This window comes from Schistocerca americana, chromosome 5 (genome assembly GCF_021461395.2).
Source record: "Schistocerca americana isolate TAMUIC-IGC-003095 chromosome 5, iqSchAmer2.1, whole genome shotgun sequence".
Taxonomy (NCBI): Eukaryota; Metazoa; Arthropoda; class Insecta; order Orthoptera; family Acrididae; genus Schistocerca; species Schistocerca americana.
Genome location: NC_060123.1, coordinates 659,241,921 through 659,259,971, shown reverse-complemented (window position 1 = coordinate 659,259,971; position 18,051 = coordinate 659,241,921). Strand labels below are relative to the sequence as shown.

The following is an 18,051-nucleotide window of genomic DNA, read 5'->3' as shown; positions in this document are numbered from 1 at the left end:
GCAGTTGCCGGCATGGTGGTTATCACTGCCTCTGCAACTCTGCAGTGTTTCGGCCAGGTGTGAGACGTTTTTGATTACTGCAGAGTGTGTAGAGACGACTGCTGTGGCTGGGTGCAACTTGATTGCCAGTGGCTGCTGGTGTGTTGCCACTTCTGTTGTCTCCCATTGATGAGGCTTCCTCCTTGCGTGTTTCTGCCCTGGGGGGATCGAAGTGCAGATCTTCAGGTGCACCCTCTCGAGCATGTCTTCCGTTGCCCCCTTCAGTGGAGGCGGAGGTGGCAGCATTGGTGTTGACCTTGTGTTTGTCGGCTGCCTCACTGCCTGTGTGTCTGGGTGCGGATGGTGGAGGGAGCGGTTGGCAGTCTTCTGTGTCTGCTGCTCATGTTGGCGAGCAACAGCAGCCTTGATAACTTCACAGCTGCAGTAACTCGCCACATGTGGGCCACCAGACTTTGCACACTTGGGCTTGTGCGTCCTTGGTATTGGACAGTTTCTGCCTGCATGGTCGCCTACGCACTTCATACACGCCTCAGGAAAGGAGCAGTGGCGAGCCACGTGGCCCATCCCTTTGTAACGGAAGCACTGCACTATGCTCCTCTTCTGCTTTAGGTTTTCAACAGTGACCTTAGTGTTGGTCACCCGTTGCAGCTGGTAGAGCCGCCTGTTTCACTGGGGTGTCAGTCATGATCACCAGCAGAGAAGGCAACTCCTTGTGTGTGACTGGGGGCTTGACGCGTGTCACATTGCGCACGCCAAAGTCAAGCCATGCCATCTCGTCTTTCAGGAGTTGTGGTTCCACCTTCTTGGGGAAACCCTTGACGATGATCTTCAGTAACCTTTCAGGGATGGTAGCGTGTGTGTACCAGTGCAAGCCCTGGTTTGACACCTCGCTCGTCACCTTGATGAAGTCTTCTGTGTTTGCGACTTGCAGTCGCACAAGGTTCCCTGCTACAGCTTGCACTGTGAATTCTGCAGTCATCCGCTGCTTCATAAGCTGCAGGAAACCTTTAAAGCCTTTGGTCACCTCAGTGACTACGGTAGGCAGCCGCCACTGCGACCGTCCGGTGGTAATGTCTGAACGGGAGACAGTTGCTTCTTCTTTCGAGTGCCCAGCATGGGCAGCGGTGGTTAGCACACTGGACTCGCATTCGGGAGGACGACGGTTCAATCCCATCTCCGGCCATCCTGATTTAGGTTTTCCGTGATTTCCCTAAATCGTTTCAGGCAAATGCCGGGATGGTTCCTTTGAAAGGGCGCGGCCGATTTCCTTCCCTAACCCGAGCTTGCGCTCCGTCTCTAATGACCTCGTTGTCGGCGGGACGTTAAACACTAACCACCACCACCACCACCATGGGCAGCGGCCGTGGTCTCGGTCTGCTTGGGTGCTGCTGGCTCCTCCGACTGCTCGTCTATCGCGTCGTAACAGTTACCAGTAGCCATGGGTGGGGGGGAAGGCATCTTCCTGGGTTTGGCCGCACACCGAGCTGCCTCTTCTTCTGGGGTGCCTTTTTGATGACAGTTGGCGCTGCGGTGATTGGCCGTTTGTGGTGCTCGCCATTCAGGCAAGGCTGCACACTGGCCTCGCTTGGCGTCCTCTCGGCGGCCGGGAATGACATAGTGGGTGCATTGTGCACTATCATGTCATCTTCATCCATATCGTAGTCCACGGACGGTGGCCAGGTCATTCTAGGCGGCGGGTCAGAGAGGCAATCGGATGAGCAAGCTCCTCTGAATGGCGGTCTACCACACCAGGGTCTCCAGTCGTCATAGGTGGGGGGCCAGATGGGGCTGTCGACCAAGCAGGCTTGGCTGAACGGTGATCCAGCACACCCATTGCTGTGTTCAGTTCCCCTCTGAACTCCAGGTTGCCCATGACATCTCTGCTCACTACTGGAGTGACTACTGATTAAGAGAAATGCAAGATGTGGTTCCTCTGAAAAAGTCATAGCTGATTTCTTCCACCTACTCCTATCCTATTCAAGCTTTTGCTAGATCTCTCATGATCTTGTCATCACCAGTATGTTGCATTCTGATTTACTTTTTCTTTTTAGAAGATAATGTATAAGAAATATTGAATTCATCATATTTATCAAAACAGGTGACCTGATTGTACAGACAGTACAGCAGAACAATTTATCAAGGGAACTTGAGTGAAGATTTGTACTTATTTCACAATCGCATCTCCTCCTCCTCCCCTCCTCATCAGGGGGCTCGCTGCTGTTTGGCGGGTTTGTGCTTGGTTACCATGGGGCCTCATCCTTTGCAGCACCTTTTTCCTTCCATGCTGCATGTCTATCCTCTTATTATTTCTTTTCCCGTGGGGTGTTCCGCATTTTCAATAGCTAACATAAGAAAAGTCTCACCACTGTTTTTCGTTCTTTTCTTCCTTTCTTTGTTCACCTTCTTCAATCCCTCCTCTGCTTCTGTGTTTGAAGCTCCTCCTTTTCTTCTGCCTCTCTGTGCCCTCCTGAAGGCCAGCCCAAGCATCTGACGTGTAACAGGTGATTGGGTAACACGTAATTGCCAGCCCCGGGTCCACAGGTAGGATTCGCACGTACCCCCTGGTACAGGCCACGCCTAGGGAGGGGTGATTGCCTGAGCTGCTACCTTCCCAAATTGCCGATTGGCCCCTCTGTCAGGTGTTCAGGAGGTGTGAACAGTTACCTAAGATGGATGAGACCCCTCTGAGGGGAGCCCCCAGTTGGAAGGAGCGCGCCACTGGAGACGCTGTCAATCATGGGGGATTTTCTTGCAGTGAGCCAATTGTGATCTAAGCAGTTCATGTCTATCACATGTAAATGGAATGAAGCATCTGATTCAAAGACCCTACCAGCTTCAACACGGTTCCTCGTGGTTTCATGGAGTGAAGACAGTCTGTCCTTTGCAACGGTAAATCTGTTTCTCATTCAGAAATGCGATTGCCGGCCCTGCGAAATCCTGCTCTCGTGTACACAATGGCACTTTGCTTTTAGAGACTAATTGGATTCTCAAGCACAACAACTGCTTGCTGCTTCGCTTCTCCATGGATATCCTGTTCGTGTTGAGGCCCATAGAACTCTGAATTCTTCCCATAGTGTTGTTTACACTAGGCTGCTCAATGGGCTGAAAATTGTTCAAATGGCTCTGAGCACTATGGGACTTAACTTCTGAGGTCATCAGTCCCATACAACTTAGAACTACTTAAACCTAACTAACCTAAAGAAATCACACACATCCATGCCCAAGGCAGGATTCGAACCTGTGACCGGAGCGGTCGCGTGTTTCCAGACTGTAGCGCCTAGAACCTCTCGGCCACACTGGTCGGCTCGATGGGCTGACTGAGGCAGAAATCCAAATGCACCTGACTGATCAGGGTGTCATTACCGTCCATGTGTTGATGAAGAAGGTCGATGCCCACATGCACTCTTTTTCTCACCTTTGTTGCTTCCATCCGAGATCAAAGCAGGCTATGGAGTTATCACAGTCCGATTGTACATTCTGAACCTGATGCGCTGCTACCAGTGTCATCATTTCAATCACATTCGAATGTCTTGCCGGCACCCAGCCAAATGTGTAACCTGTGGTAGAGATGTGCACAAGGATGATTGTCCGCACCCTCCTCTCCACTGTATCAAGTGCAATGGCGACCGTGCCGCCGCCTCTCGTGGTTGTCCCGTATATCTCGATGAATGGGCTGTCCAGCAGATCTGGACAAAGGAAAAATTGCATTATCTGGTCACTTGCAAGTTATTGGCTAGCAAACCCTGTCTTCTACCATCTGGCACTTACAGTAACTTTTCTTGCTATATCTTGCTCCATGAAGGACATGGCTACACAGGCATGCAACCTCAAATTCAGCATTGCAGTTGTGAAATTGCCCAGTGTCATGGTAGCATCGCCATCTCATCCAGCTGTTCAACAAGCCACCAAACATTTTCCTCCTGGGGCAAAGTCACCTGCTACACAACCAGCAGGCAGGAAAGGACAGAAGGAATACTCTCGTGAAGACTTCCTACGTCCCTCCAGCCAGCAAACATCTGAGTCTTCTTCTGCCAACCGGAAAGGCTGCAAGAAGTCAAAGAAAGGCAAACGGTCTTCTCCTTTGCTGACTCAGAGACCCTCTTCTATAATATCACCATATGATACCCTCGTCCAACTGACCTCATTGCCACTGGTGAGCACCGCTAACCATTTATGTGCCCTGGACTCCGCAGATCGACAGAGGGAGAATGCCGATACCTCTGTAGATCTCATGGAGCAGCATCCTCCAGCCTCTGCGCCCTGTAGCAGCGAGTCTTTGAAGGCTAGCATTCAGCAGCCACCGAGGTGACATCCCTTCATTTGTTCTTTCCACCTTTCCTCATTATGACTGTTCTTCAATAGAATGTTCATGGCCTTTGATCGAACAAAGAGGTTTTAGGGCTACTCTTAGAATCACAGAAACTGCTTGTTCTCTGCCTCCAGGAAACAAAATTGCGTTCTCACGACTGCTTTGAGCTCTCGCATTTCTTTCCAGTCTGATTTGACCATTTCCCCGAGGATGGCATTCTGTCTCATGGGGGAGTCGTGTTGCTCATACGGGATGACGTTCATAGTCAATCCATTTCCCTGACTACCCACCTTCAAGCTGTTGCAGTTCGCCCTTTCCTTCCTCACTTGACCTTTTCTCTTTGTATTGTTTACATCCCTCTGCCATTCTGTATCACAAGGGCAGACTTCCTCCACCCTATTGGGCAGCTACCTCGCCCATTTCTGTCATTCGGTGAGGTTAATGCGTGTCATCCCTTTTGGGGTTGTCCCTGAATCTGTCTGAGAGGTGCCCTCTTGGCTGACCTTCTCAGTCAACTTAACCTCCTATGCCTTAACACAGGAGCACCCACGTTCCTTTCAGACTCCATGCACACCTATTAACATTTGGACCTACCTTCCTGCACTGCCAGCTTCCTCTTCATCTCGAGTGGTCCGTTCTCACTGATGCATACTTGAGCGACCATTTTCTGTGTGCTGTCTGTTTGCTGACTCCTATACTCCACTTATCTGCACACCCAAATGGATGAATATTTCCCCAGTTGTGATGACCAGGTAGAATACCTTAGAAACATTATCCTTACCATCGCAGAATGTTCCATTCCTCGTACTTCCTCTTTACCACGGTCCCTCGGAGGACTGAGGCATGCCACGATGCAATTCACATATGGAGACGTGCCTTCCACATCCTTAACCATTCTCCTACAATGGCAAACTGCATTCATTATAAACAGTTGCATGCACAGTGTCATCGCATTCTTCACAATAGCAAAAAAGCTAGCTGGATTTCATTCATTAGTTCTTTTAACAGTTCCACTCCCTCTTCCTTCATGTGGGCCAGCCTCCGACGGCTATCTGGGACCAAGGAGTGTTTCCCAGTTTCTGGCCTGTCTGCAGCAGACAATGTCATAGTGGACCCTATTGCTATCTCCAGCACCTCGTGCTGCCATTTTGCAGAGATTTCAAGCTCCTCCCACCATCACCCTGCCTTCCTCCATTGGAAACGAGTGGAGGAGTCTCAGACAATAACCTTCTCTTCTCTGAATCATGAGTGCTACAATGCCATCTTTACAATGATGTAGCTAGGTCATGTCCTCACTTCATCCCAATCCTCCACCCCACGGTGAAACAACATTCACATTCAGATGTTGCAGACCTTTATGCTTCATACATACAACCGAATCTGGGTAAACACTGGCGTTAAGCCACTGTCATACCTATCCCTAAGCCCGGCAAGGACAAAAACCTTCCTCCTAGCTACCGCCTCATTTCTCTCACCAGCTGTGGTTGCAAGGTGATGGAACGTATGATTCATACCTGGCTGGTATGGTGCCTACAGTCTCGCAATTTACTAACCACTGCACAATGTGGATTTTGAGCATGCCGTTCTGCAGTGACCAACTCGTCCCTTTGTCTACCCATGTCATGAATGGTTTTCTGCGGAAATCCCAGAATATGGCCATGTTTTTTTATTTGAAAAAAGCCTACGACACCTGCTGGAGGACTGGTATCTTCCATACTCTCTACATGCCCCATTTCGTTCAGCAATATTTAAAAGATCGAGTTTTCAAGGTAGGTGTGGATTGTGCCTTGTCATATACCTTTATCCAGGAAACTAATGTGCATCAGGGTTCCGCTTTGCTATCGCCATTAACCCTATAATGGCCTGTCTCCTACCGGGAATCTCCGGCTCCCTTTTTGTTGACAATTTTTCCATATATTGCAGTTCTCTATGGACTTGTCTCATTGAGTGCCGTTTTCAGCGATGTCTTGAGTGTCTCACTCATGGAGCATCTACAATAGCTTTCGTTTTTCCACTGATAAAACTGTTTTTATGAATGTTTTGGTGGCACAGTTGTTTTCCTCCACCATCTTTACATCTTGGGTCTGTATGCAGAACCTGACGAACTACCACTGTTGTACTGCTGTGAATTTCTCCTCAGCAGATATGTATGCTGCTTGCCTGCCATGTGTGGCAACCCATCCTATGACTCCTTCTTCGATGATTCCTTTGATCACCAATATGTAGCACATCCGTCTTCTCTGTTACCTCCTGGAGTTCACTTTTGGCTCTTGCTGCGGCAGCTTAACTTCACACTACCAGCAACTTTTCCTTTACCACCTTGGCATCATGGAGTGGCCCATGTTCATCTTGGCCTTCGTTTGCTTCTTAAGGACACAACTCCAGCCTTACCCTATCACCTTCAGTTTCATGAACTTTGCATGAAACTTCATGATATTACCTTTGTGTGCATTGATGGCTCTCAGATTGACCTTGGCATCGGGTGTGCCTTCGTCATTGGCACTGATGTTTTTCAGTATCAGCTTCCGGAACACTGCTCAGTATTTACAGCAGAGCTCTTCGCCCTGTATCGGGCCACGCAGTACAACTGGCGACACAAGCTTTTCAATTGCGTTACCTGCTCAGACACTCTCAGTGCCTTTCAAAGCCTCTGTGTGCTGTAAACTGTCCATCCCTTAGTGCTGTTGGTCCAGGAAAGCTGTCACTTGCTCGATCTTGATGGAACTACTTTGATGCTTATGTGGGTTCCTGGTCACATCAGTCTGATGGAAAACGAGGCTGCTGCCAAGGCTGCAGTCCTCGTACCTCAACCCACTAGTTCTCATATTCCCTCAGGCTACCTCTGTGTTGCCATCTGTCAGCAGGCAGTGCCGTTTTGGTATCACCACTGGTACACCCTTCATGGGAACAAGCTCTGGGTTATTCAGTGTTTCTCAGCAGCTTGGACGACCTCCTCTCAGCCGTCTCGCTGTGAGGAGATCATTTAAGCTAGGTTGCATATCAGGCACTGTCTTTTTAGCCATTGCCATTTGTTAAGTGGCGCTCCCCCGCCACTTAGTGCGCATTGTGCTCATTCTTTGATGGTCCACCATTTCCTGATGGAATGCCCTTTTTTTAACCACTTGCGTTCTCGTTTGTGTTTGCCATTTGAGTTATCAGCAGTTTTAGTGAACGATGCATTGGCTGTCAACCGCATTTTATTTTTTATCTGTCGCAGTAATATGGCGAAGGCTACTTAATTTTTAGGTCAATACCTCCGTTTCTCTGTGGCATATTTTATAGACCTTTCTCAACATCCCTGTTTTTAGCTGTCTTCTCTTCCATGGATTGGTATTAATGTGTAGTCGATTTTAACTCCTCTCTTTGTGTTCTACAGTTCTGACATGGACGTGTATCACCTTAGTTGTTTTTGCGCTCTAAAAAAAGACATAAACAAAAAAAGTATAATTAAATGTTCCCCTGAGACATTTAAGTCTCTTTTTATTATCTACGATAATAATCAAAGCAGACGGAATGAATTAAAATTTGTGATGCTGTCAGGTCTCGAACCCAGGTGTTCTTGCTTGCTAGGCAGAAATGCTAACCATTACACTACCACAGCACAATGGTCAACATTGCTGCATGAACTACCTAAGCCGAGTTTGTGTTGGGGAGGGCACTTGGTTTGTGCAGCAATGATGACCATTGTGCTGTGGTAGTGTAATGGTTAGCATTTCCGCCTAGCAAGCAAGAAGACCCGGGTTTGAGTCCCGGCCGCAGCATAAATTTTAATTCATTTCGTCTGCTTCGATCATTATCGTAGATAAAAAGAAAGTATGTTGTGCAGAGAAATCAGTCTAGCTTTCTACCATTTGGTTGTTTACTCATTTATGGGACATCTGCATGCTAGGATAATTGGCACTCTGGCCCAGTACAATTCAAAATTGTTGTTTTTATAGTTTGCTTTATGGAAAGAACTTTGTTATGGGATGAGATTTCTCATGCAAAACAAAGAGTTCGATTTATTAGATTATTTACTTTGCAATGTCAGTGGAATGATAGCAGGTAGCATCAATGGATGCCAATTTTTGACTATTTTTTCTTGACTAAGCCTTCAAAAGTTGTCATTGTGTAAACTAGAATAGTGATAATGAACCTTCTTTGACATAGTCTGAGAACATGACATTTGTTTATTCTCATATTGACTGTATGGACATTAACTTTTGCTTAAAATCGCATCCTAAATTTTTATAATTGGGCTTTAAGAATTTGCCTGTGTCTGTAGTTCCAGCAACAAGAATTAGTAGTAGTACATTTCTATCTGTTGGGTGATAAAGTTATAGATTTGGTGCACCAGCAGATAATCATAAGGATCAATTAAATATTGCATGCAACTGCTCCTCTTATGCTATTATGTACTGTAGTAAATTCATCCAAGAATCATATTACAATGATACAGGATCTTTCAGCTTAATACAACGAGAAACATAAGTCATACAGGGTGAGTCTGGAGGGAAAGTGCTTGCTTTGTGAAGTATTTCTCAGTCGGAATACTTCCACAAGGTCACAAGTAGGTGTAATTAAAATGTGTTTATTTGAACATGTAAACTTCAAACACAGTCTGCTGCTTCTGACGAAGTGCAACAAATGAGAAGAAACATTCTCCAGAAATTATTCTTAGTAATTTGAAGGAAAAGCCCATCACAAATTATTGTTCTCCAACAAAACTAAAATAGATTCTTGAGAGTGTAGATTATATTCTGCTGACCAATGAAAAGTTTATCTTCAAAACAAAGTACATATTTAAAGTTTTATCTAATGAACAGCACAACTTGTCCACAGCGCAGAGCCCTAAGGCTCGGAGCACAGGTTATGGGAGCACAACCATCTCGATGGCGGAGGCAATGTTCGATCCTAGTCGGTGTCCAGATGGTGATGGTACATCATTCACTGGCAGGTTACCCCTGTTGCTATCTTCTGTACCCGCTGGCTGGTTACCAGGAGGTCCTCTGGGGAGCTGAGCCAGATATCGCAGAAACCAGTTGAATGCAGGGGTTGAGCTAACGATGACCCGCAAAGAATAGATGCATTGTGAGATGAGGCAGCGTTGAAGGCAAAGCTGAGAGATGCGCTACTTTGAGAGATGATTGTATTAGTGATTCTGTACAAAAACTTCATAGGGACGTATGCCCTATTCCAAGTGGTTTTCGAGATAGTACACATTTAATATACATTGTTATTTATTTTTCTGTATTATTTGAACTCTGTCATTGTTTACAATGTACCACAGTAGTGTAGAGGAAGTTCAGAAAACAGTTTGGTATGGGACATTTGTTGTCTATCAAGTTGGGAAACTATCTCAAATTGTCCTACATAAACCACTTAATCTACAGCACCTGCAAGTCGTGTGATATTTTCAGTATTCTTGCACTTTCTTTGAGCAAACTATTAGTCCTAGAGAAACAATGAATAGACGTTTCTTGTAGGAAATTGGAGGGTACAGGTTATTCAAGAAAAACTTACAAAAGTGATATGAAATGTTTTCTAGCTCAGAAACCATTTGAAATAGTTTTTTGTTCGCAGTTAGTAATAATATCACGCCTCAAAGCATGTACCGTTCCTCCTGTCTCATCCTGTACATACATACAAATGACTCCACGAAGCTGAACCATCTAAGATATCATAATTTTGTTTTCATCCAAATTAATTGTGGAAAAGTCCTCACAAAATTATGTATAGTCTCTTTTCATAACTATATTCATTAGAGTTATTGGTATGAACTTCACTTTTTCAAATGAAACTGCAGTAATTTCCGTTGCTAGTCTCATAGTTCTAAAAGAGACAAATTCAGTGATGTTTCACTCTGTTCATGTTGTATGCAACTGCCATCTCAGGCTGATGGGGTACTCAAGCTTGAGTGTCTACTTAGAAACGTGGAATAATGGAGAAAGTTTGATTTAAAAGTGATCTCGCAGGGCAGTCCATTACACAATATTAACACCCAAACCCCAAACTGACCTCATATGGCCAGTCCACCTGAGACGTGTGTGAGTGTGGATGAAAGCAGTAATAGTAACAGACCACATCCTGTGAAAAACTGTTGTCTTTCTACATCCATAAAGCCCTGGAGGGACTTGCAGGGCACCTTAAACACTATCAAGAAGCCACGAAATTGAACACTCCTGATTAACTGCCAAACTACTTGAAGAATATGCTATCAACAGTGAGATACACAAAAATTGTTGGACTAAATTGTTGTAAAGGAGTTTCAGCATTTTGGGCCAATATGGATATAGACATGAAAGAACTCCAACAGGAGTAGGGAAGTGAATGTGTGACTGAAGTTCAGAATTTCATGAAAAGGGTTGATGATGAGCTCCAGAAAGCATCATCCTTTATCGTGATATTCACTATACCAAAGTTGTCTGAATATATTGTGGCAAGCTTTTTTCACTTTAAAGTAACCATGTATACTGTGTGACATAGACCTGGCCTATGACTGGTCACCCAGAGTCTAACACTGTGTCAATTGCGACATGGGGCAAATAACATGGCTACCTGCACAATCTGACAACTTTGTAGGCTGCAGCAGTTTCTGGAGGACATCTTAATTTCTGTTAGAGCTGTTGTATGACACCTGCACCCGTGGTCTAGTGGTAAACAGCGTGTCATCTGAATCCAACATCTGGCGGCGAAACCACTTGTTGCCTAAAATTTATAGTGCCTTCTGTCTGAATACTGAAGTCATGAGTGTAATGGTAACACAGCTACAACATATTTCACTTTCTGACACACTGGTAATTACAAGTCTGTCCAATAACATTTGTTTGGCAGATTTCTTTGCAGGCTGTCTGTTTGTGACACTGCATGTCCCAGAGCTGCCTGGGATCTGTTAAATGAGACCCGATAGTGACACTGCGCTCCCTCATCCTCTGTTGAAATTGCGAGCTTCCACTCATTGCTCTGGATAGTATAAAATGCTTTACTGTTGTTGAGTGATACACCACAAAAATGCCCACAATTTGTGTTTCACACTCAATGCCACTGGAAGCAGACAGTCCGTTTTAATTTGAAGAGTATTATTATCACACGAATCTGCAAGACATAAGAATGGCACAAAATTAATTATGTAATTTGTGATCTAACCAGAATACTCCACTACAGTGTTTAATATTTTTAATGATGCTTTACATCTTGTTTCATTTCTTTTCAGAAGTGATTCTTCATGCAGTTTTATTTCTCAGGAATTTGTATTTTTTTGTCGAGCAACAGTAACTGTGGTTAATGTCATCGTCCAATTCCTTATGGTAAATGTATACAATAAACAGTGTGAATGCCCCACAAGGTGTGTTCTGTAACAGCACAGTCACACTGCATATTTTGAAGTGCATATATGGATTCATTGAGAACTTAATGGTGACTGAACGTGATATTAAGGTATTCAATTAGGTACAAACCACAAAACTGCCCATTTTAAGCTACCTAGAGTGGAAGGAAGTTGCTAGTGCTAGTGTCAGCAAATGTCTATCGGGGTGCCTAATTTTACTGCAGAGATTTAGCTCACTGGAAATGTGTTAATCAGTATGTTCACTTCACAACTATTCTCGTCCAATGAGATGATCAGAACTCAAATTCATATTGTTGGTGGTAAAGTCGAAGCCCTACAGAGACGTATGTATAGTAGTGATGCTTTGTATTCGTAAAGTGGACATCTGTGACCATTAACACACATCACTAAGTCAAGCTTATGAGAAGGTGTAGCGTGTAACGGTTTTCTTCAGGTATTGGTAAAGAATTTCTTCTAGTCATTTGCAGCTCCATTAAATAAAATGGAAAATAAGAACCTTGAGAGCACAGGTGTGCACCATGATTAGAACTGAGAACACACTGTCCTTGCACCACAAGATATTTGCAGGACCACTGAGCCATCGAGATGCTGCTGGGAGCTAGTATCCCACATCGCAGTATTGGTCACTGTGCCTCATAACACAGTGTTAAAAGTAAGAAAACTTGTTACTTATGTGAATTATGGCATTCCTGGTGTCCAAAAATTAAATATTATGACTCTGTCTCATCTTATGTGAGGTTATGTAGCAAAGTCATCAAAGTGAAAAGGGAATTCCAAGTGGGTTTAGCTGAACAATGCAAACCCACATGTGGAAGTAAATGCAATATCACAGGATTGCCAAATATTTGCAACTATATTGCCAATTCTTATCTGTGCTAGGGGCAACTATGTCGTGAAGTGCAAGCCATGCTCGTATTATAAGGGCTCTCAGAGGGGTGGCAGAAGTGCGTTTACATTTTATACAGCATTATCTGCTGATACTTCTTAATATTGCCTTTCAGGCTATTTATATTGAAGACATTCAAGTAGGTTTAATGTAGAATTCTTCATTTTATAAGCTTTCTGGTATGGAAAGGGGCCACTAAAGCCATTATTACATAATTTCAGCCTAGGGATTCCCAAAGCTAGTGATATTAGTTACCGCAACTGTAGCATACGTGACATATGGAGATATATAATATTCTACTGTAATTACAATTTCAGCAAAATGCAAATGAATAAAACACTTACATTGACAATTCACAAAAATAACTTATTTCGGTGGAATTAAAAGTAATTGGAAATCAGCTGTGCCCCACACATCATGAAATAGTAAGATATCAAACACTCTGCACCTTTAAATCAAACGTGCAGTGTGGTGCCACATACAAACAGTATTTCACAACTATTATGAGAATACAGAGAGATGTTGTTGGGAATGAAAGCCAGAAGAAACACAATGGAATGGATGCAAGAAGATAGACAATTAATTAATTATTTGATGTCACACAGTAATAAATTCATTTGAGGCTTTAGAAGAGAAGAAAATTATATTCATGAACACAGAAAATTGACATCTTTACATATAAAGCATACCAAAAAGCCTGTTCTTTGATTTCGTAATTTTCCCCTCTTGTCTGGTTCCTAAATGATATAAAGAATCCATATCCATGTCACTGATGGTTTTCAAATTTTCCCAGGATGTTTTGTAAACCAGACCACTATTCTTGCTCATACACAGTTCTGGATCAAGCAGAAGGTTTATGAATTGTATTTGAAATTGAAAGTCATAAATGAAACACACACTTGATTACCCAGGATTCCCATGTTAGTATACATAGCTATGTAAAAAAAAAAGCAGAAGAAAACCTAATTTATTGATTTGCATAACTCATTCGGGCAGCAGTGGAACAAAGTTGGCAGTCTTCTATTTACAGTTGTAAAATTATAACAGTAAACTGTGGTTGTGGTCAGAAAATCATAGTTATCTATAGCTGTGGCAGGGTCCATCCTGCATCTGCGTATTAGATTGTTGAGAAACATACTGTGATATGAATTTATGTGTTGTCACACTGTGAAATTGACAAAAATTGTTGCAGAATTCTGTGTGCATCACTGGCCCCGCTTTGTCCTCTTTTCTTATTGGGCTTTTCCTGTTACCCTGAAATCAATGCATAATCTGTGTGACTACATATCCAACATTCCATTCTTCCAAAAATATTGGTACCAAATAGTGATAGGAAAGCTCTTGTGAATGTACCTATGAAATTAATAATAAAAAAAATCATAAATGAAGTTTATTGCATTACAGAAGAAGGCTGATGATAAAAAATAAATGAAAATAGGTATATCATTCATTTGTCACAATGCATTTTTAGTGTTCTTAAAATAAGCTTTCCCCTCAAGGTGAACAGGATAAGTGTGCAATTCATTTGTATGTGTAATTTGCTGTCGATGTGAAGCCATCTCTTACACTTGCATCTGGTAGCACAGCTTTACTGAGGGCAGGCTGGAGCAGTCTGTGGACAGCAGTGAGGATACTGTGAACCGTCCTTGATGTTCTCAATATTGCCCATGCAGCTGAGACTGGGCAATATTGCTGATGATGTATGGCATTGCATGAACAGTTCACTCACTTTCAGGATTGATGCTGAGTGATCCTCCTAAATTCTCACAATATTCTATTTTCGTACTGATAAAGTAATCTCTGTCGTCATGGTGTTCATGTGACAGAGAGAGCGTAAATTAATTTTTTGAACCTAGGAAAGTCGTTCCATGCTCACATCTCAACTAATTTTGTATTTCACATCGTGAAAAGCCTACAGACCTATAGCAGAGAGCTAAAAAAGCAGTGTCATGTTTGCTCCGTGGCACCATGCTCGTGTCATGATCTGAGGCAAGGGTAGTTGCTAGTTGAGACCTTGTTGGAATACCAATGTAGTCCATTATTTCTTTTTACTCAGCAAGTCTCCAGAATTCAATTAAGAAACAAGACAATAATAAAACTTTTGTATTGTGCTGACTGAATGATAATCCTATTTTTATTTATTTTTGTTTTTAATCATCAGCCTCCTCCTGTAATGTAATAAACTTCATTCATGATTATTTTATTATTAATGTCATGGGTTCATTCACAAGGGCTTTGGTATCACTATTTGGTACCAATGAACATTACCAGTATTCCTGGAACAGTGAAATGCTGGATGTTTTCCCATACCAAACACGCACATTTACCTAACCCAATAAGAAAAGACAGCAATGGGAGGATGGTGATGCATGCAGAACAATGCAATAATTTCTGTTGATGTAACAGCACGATGACAGATAAAAATTTGCTTCACAGTATATTACTCAACATCTGAATATGTAATATAGACTCTAACAAAGCTACAGATAGCTAAGAATTTGTGAGCCCAACCTTAGTTTGCCGTTGGCTCAGCTCCTGGTTTTAGTGTCACAACTGTAAACGGTAGACTAGGTTTGTTAACTATGTTCCACTGCTGATTGGGTGAGTTATGCAAATCAGTAAATTATGGTTTCTTCGTGCTTTTATGTACATAGCTATGTAAACTAACATAGGAATTCTGGGAAATCAAGTGCTCGTTTCTCTTGTGACTTTCAATTTTGAATACAATTCATAAGCCTTCTGGCAACCTTATGTGAGCAGGAACAGTGATCTGCTTTACGAATACCAAGCATCAACACACAGAAAAGGTCTTTTGAAAGATCCACAGGAGCCATCAGTGACATAGATTTGGATTCTTTACATCATTTAGGGACCAAACAAGAGAACAACATTAGGAAAGCAATGAACAGGCCAGTTACTATGCATGTATATAGATCTCAAGCTGAAACTGCAAATTAGACATTGCTCACATCTACAGTTTAATTTATATCTTAATGAGTATATGTTTCAGTTTCTTCTCTTCTGATCTGAATTCTCAAATGAATTGATTATTGTGTGGCATTGAATAGTTAGTTAATTGTATTTCTTATTGATGTCATCCCCATAAACATACTTCTGCTTTCTTGTGGTTGTCATGGAATTCTACTTGTATGGGGCACAACACTGCACACTGATGCATTTGATTTCGAGGTGTGAAGTATCTGATATCATAGTATTTCATGACTTCAAGGGCAAGGTTGATTTCCAGTTATTTTTGTTCCACTGAAATATTTTTTCTTCACAAACTGTCAGTACCAGTTTTATATTAGTTGTAATCACAGTGGAAAATTTATACTTCAAAATTTCATGATGTATGCACGAGTGGAAACCTATCCCTGCATGGCATTTACAGCACCCTTCTATGGTGGAAAGCTTTAAAAATGATGTTAGAAAATATCAGGAGATAGTGCAGCAGAAAAATCAAACATGGTGCCACCTCCCCTCTAAGAGACTGTATCAGTAGAACAAGCATTTTGCTACATAGATGCCCCTGGTGCAAGTAAGAATTGCCAACATAGCTGCAAATATTTGGCAGCCCTGTGATAGTGCATTTACTTCTGCGTGTAGGCTTGCATTGTTCTGCTAAATTCACTTGGCATTTCCTTCCCACTTTGATGGCTTATACTACATAATCCTCATGTAAGATGAGACACTGAGCCAGAATATTTAATTTTTGGGCACCAGGAATGTCGTACTTCACTCAAGTCACAATTTTTCATATCTTTAACATTGCATTATGAAGTACAGCTACCAATAGTGGTATGAGGGATACTAGTTCTCAGCAGTGTCTCAATAGCTCAGTGGTTCTGCAGATATCTTGTGGTGCAAGGAAAGTGTGTTTTCAGTCCTAATCGTGGTCCAGTGCACTCAAGGTTCTTATTTTTCATTTTAATTGCTACAAGAAATTCTGTAACAAAATCTAAAGTAAACCTTTACACACTAAGCCATCTCATAAGCTCGACTCAGTAATGTGTGTTAATGGTCACAGGTGTCTGCCTAACGAATAACAAGCAGCATTTCTATACAGATGTCTCTTTAGGGCTTTGACTTGACCACAAACAATATGAATTTGAGTTTTGTTCATCATGTAGGACCCATACCAGGGTTGCCACAGACTCTGGAAACCAGGGACTATCAGGGAATTTCAGACACGTCAGGGACACTGGAAAACACTGCAAAAATCTCATTTTTGTCTCAATTGATGAAATGGTTTGTTTACTGAGGTGTCGTGCGTAGTTGCTGGCTGGGTGCAGCTAAGTACATGTGCCACTTCCCTACTCCCTCATTCCTACTGCTTCTCCTCATCCTACCATGCCCCTCAGCTTGCAGTCAGCACCACTTCTTGTGGCTAGCCTAGAAGCTGCTGATGAGAGGTAGGGAAGCATCAGGAGTGGTTTGTTTGGATCTAATTCTAAGAGACTGTAGAGGTAACGGCCGGAGACGGTGATCATGTTTGCCTGAGTTGTGTGTGAGTGATTGTGTGAACGTGTGTGCGCTCTCGTTTTCTGACAAAAGCTAAGGCTGAACATTTAGTTGTGATATTGCGATTGTCTTTTCTACGTTCCTGTCTGCGACTCGGTAATCGTCTTTATGGTGAGTTGCTACCTATTCTCACCGTGGTCTCATTTCATCAACATGCTGTCTGTGGTTCATGAATAGCTGGTCACACAAATGGATTTCCATGATGGGCCAAAAGTGAAGGTTCTTTCTGCAGGTATCCATAATGGATCGGGCCTACTGATCTGAAGCCATTCGGTTGTGCAGGCCCTGCCTGTCGAATCTAGTCTCACCGATCTGCCTGCAGGCCGGGTCTATTTGTAGCATAATGCAGCGGATTTTCATGGTTTATCCATGGACCAAGGACTGCAGTGCTCCTCAGCAGGCCCTCCAGGGGACTCACGGTTCTTTCGTGAGTTCGTGTGTGGCGCACACAAAGCCCCAAGCCATTGCCAGTTCTTCCTTCCCTGGCTGCATTTCCTTCACTCTGTCCTCCCTCCTTATCCTCGCTCCTTCCCCATTGCCCCCTCCTTCCCCTCTCTCGGCGTTCTCATTTTATCGACCTGGCTTTCCACCTGGTTCCCCCTATTGCTTGCAATTTTGTTCCTTCTGCCTGTTCTTTCACCATTTTTGGGGTTTAGGTCGCCACCTGAGGTTTAACCTCCACATCTAAATTTTCTGTTTTTAGTGTGAGCTGTTTGGGATTTGGGGAAGAACTTCCCCCCTAGCGTCTACGGTGTGAATTCCTCCTCTCCCTTCCTTGCTGTAGCCCCCTTTCATCCAGCTAGGTCACTAGCACTTGTAGTCAGTCCATATGGTGGGGATGTTATGTACCCATCTGGCTAAGCCCCCTGATAACACCGGAATCACACTACTGATACCTGAGCTGTCCCCTCCCCATGTATGCCAACGAGTTGTTGCTTTTCTTCTTGGAGCATTGGAGCTCCCAGCAATGGCCACAGTCCAAGTCAGCCCTTGCTGTGGCTGGATGGT

At 43.4% G+C, this 18,051-nt stretch overlaps 1 protein-coding gene and 1 non-coding gene across 3 annotated transcripts in view; both read left to right on the top strand.

Moving 5' to 3' along the window:
* Positions 1–18,051, top strand: part of LOC124615796 (dystrophin-related protein 2-like) — a 103,719-nt gene that overhangs the window by 59,659 nt on the left and 26,009 nt on the right. The window lies entirely within an intron of this gene.
* On the top strand, positions 7,998–8,070 carry Trnaa-agc. Its single transcript has one exon. It is a non-coding gene; the product is annotated as a tRNA-Ala (tRNA).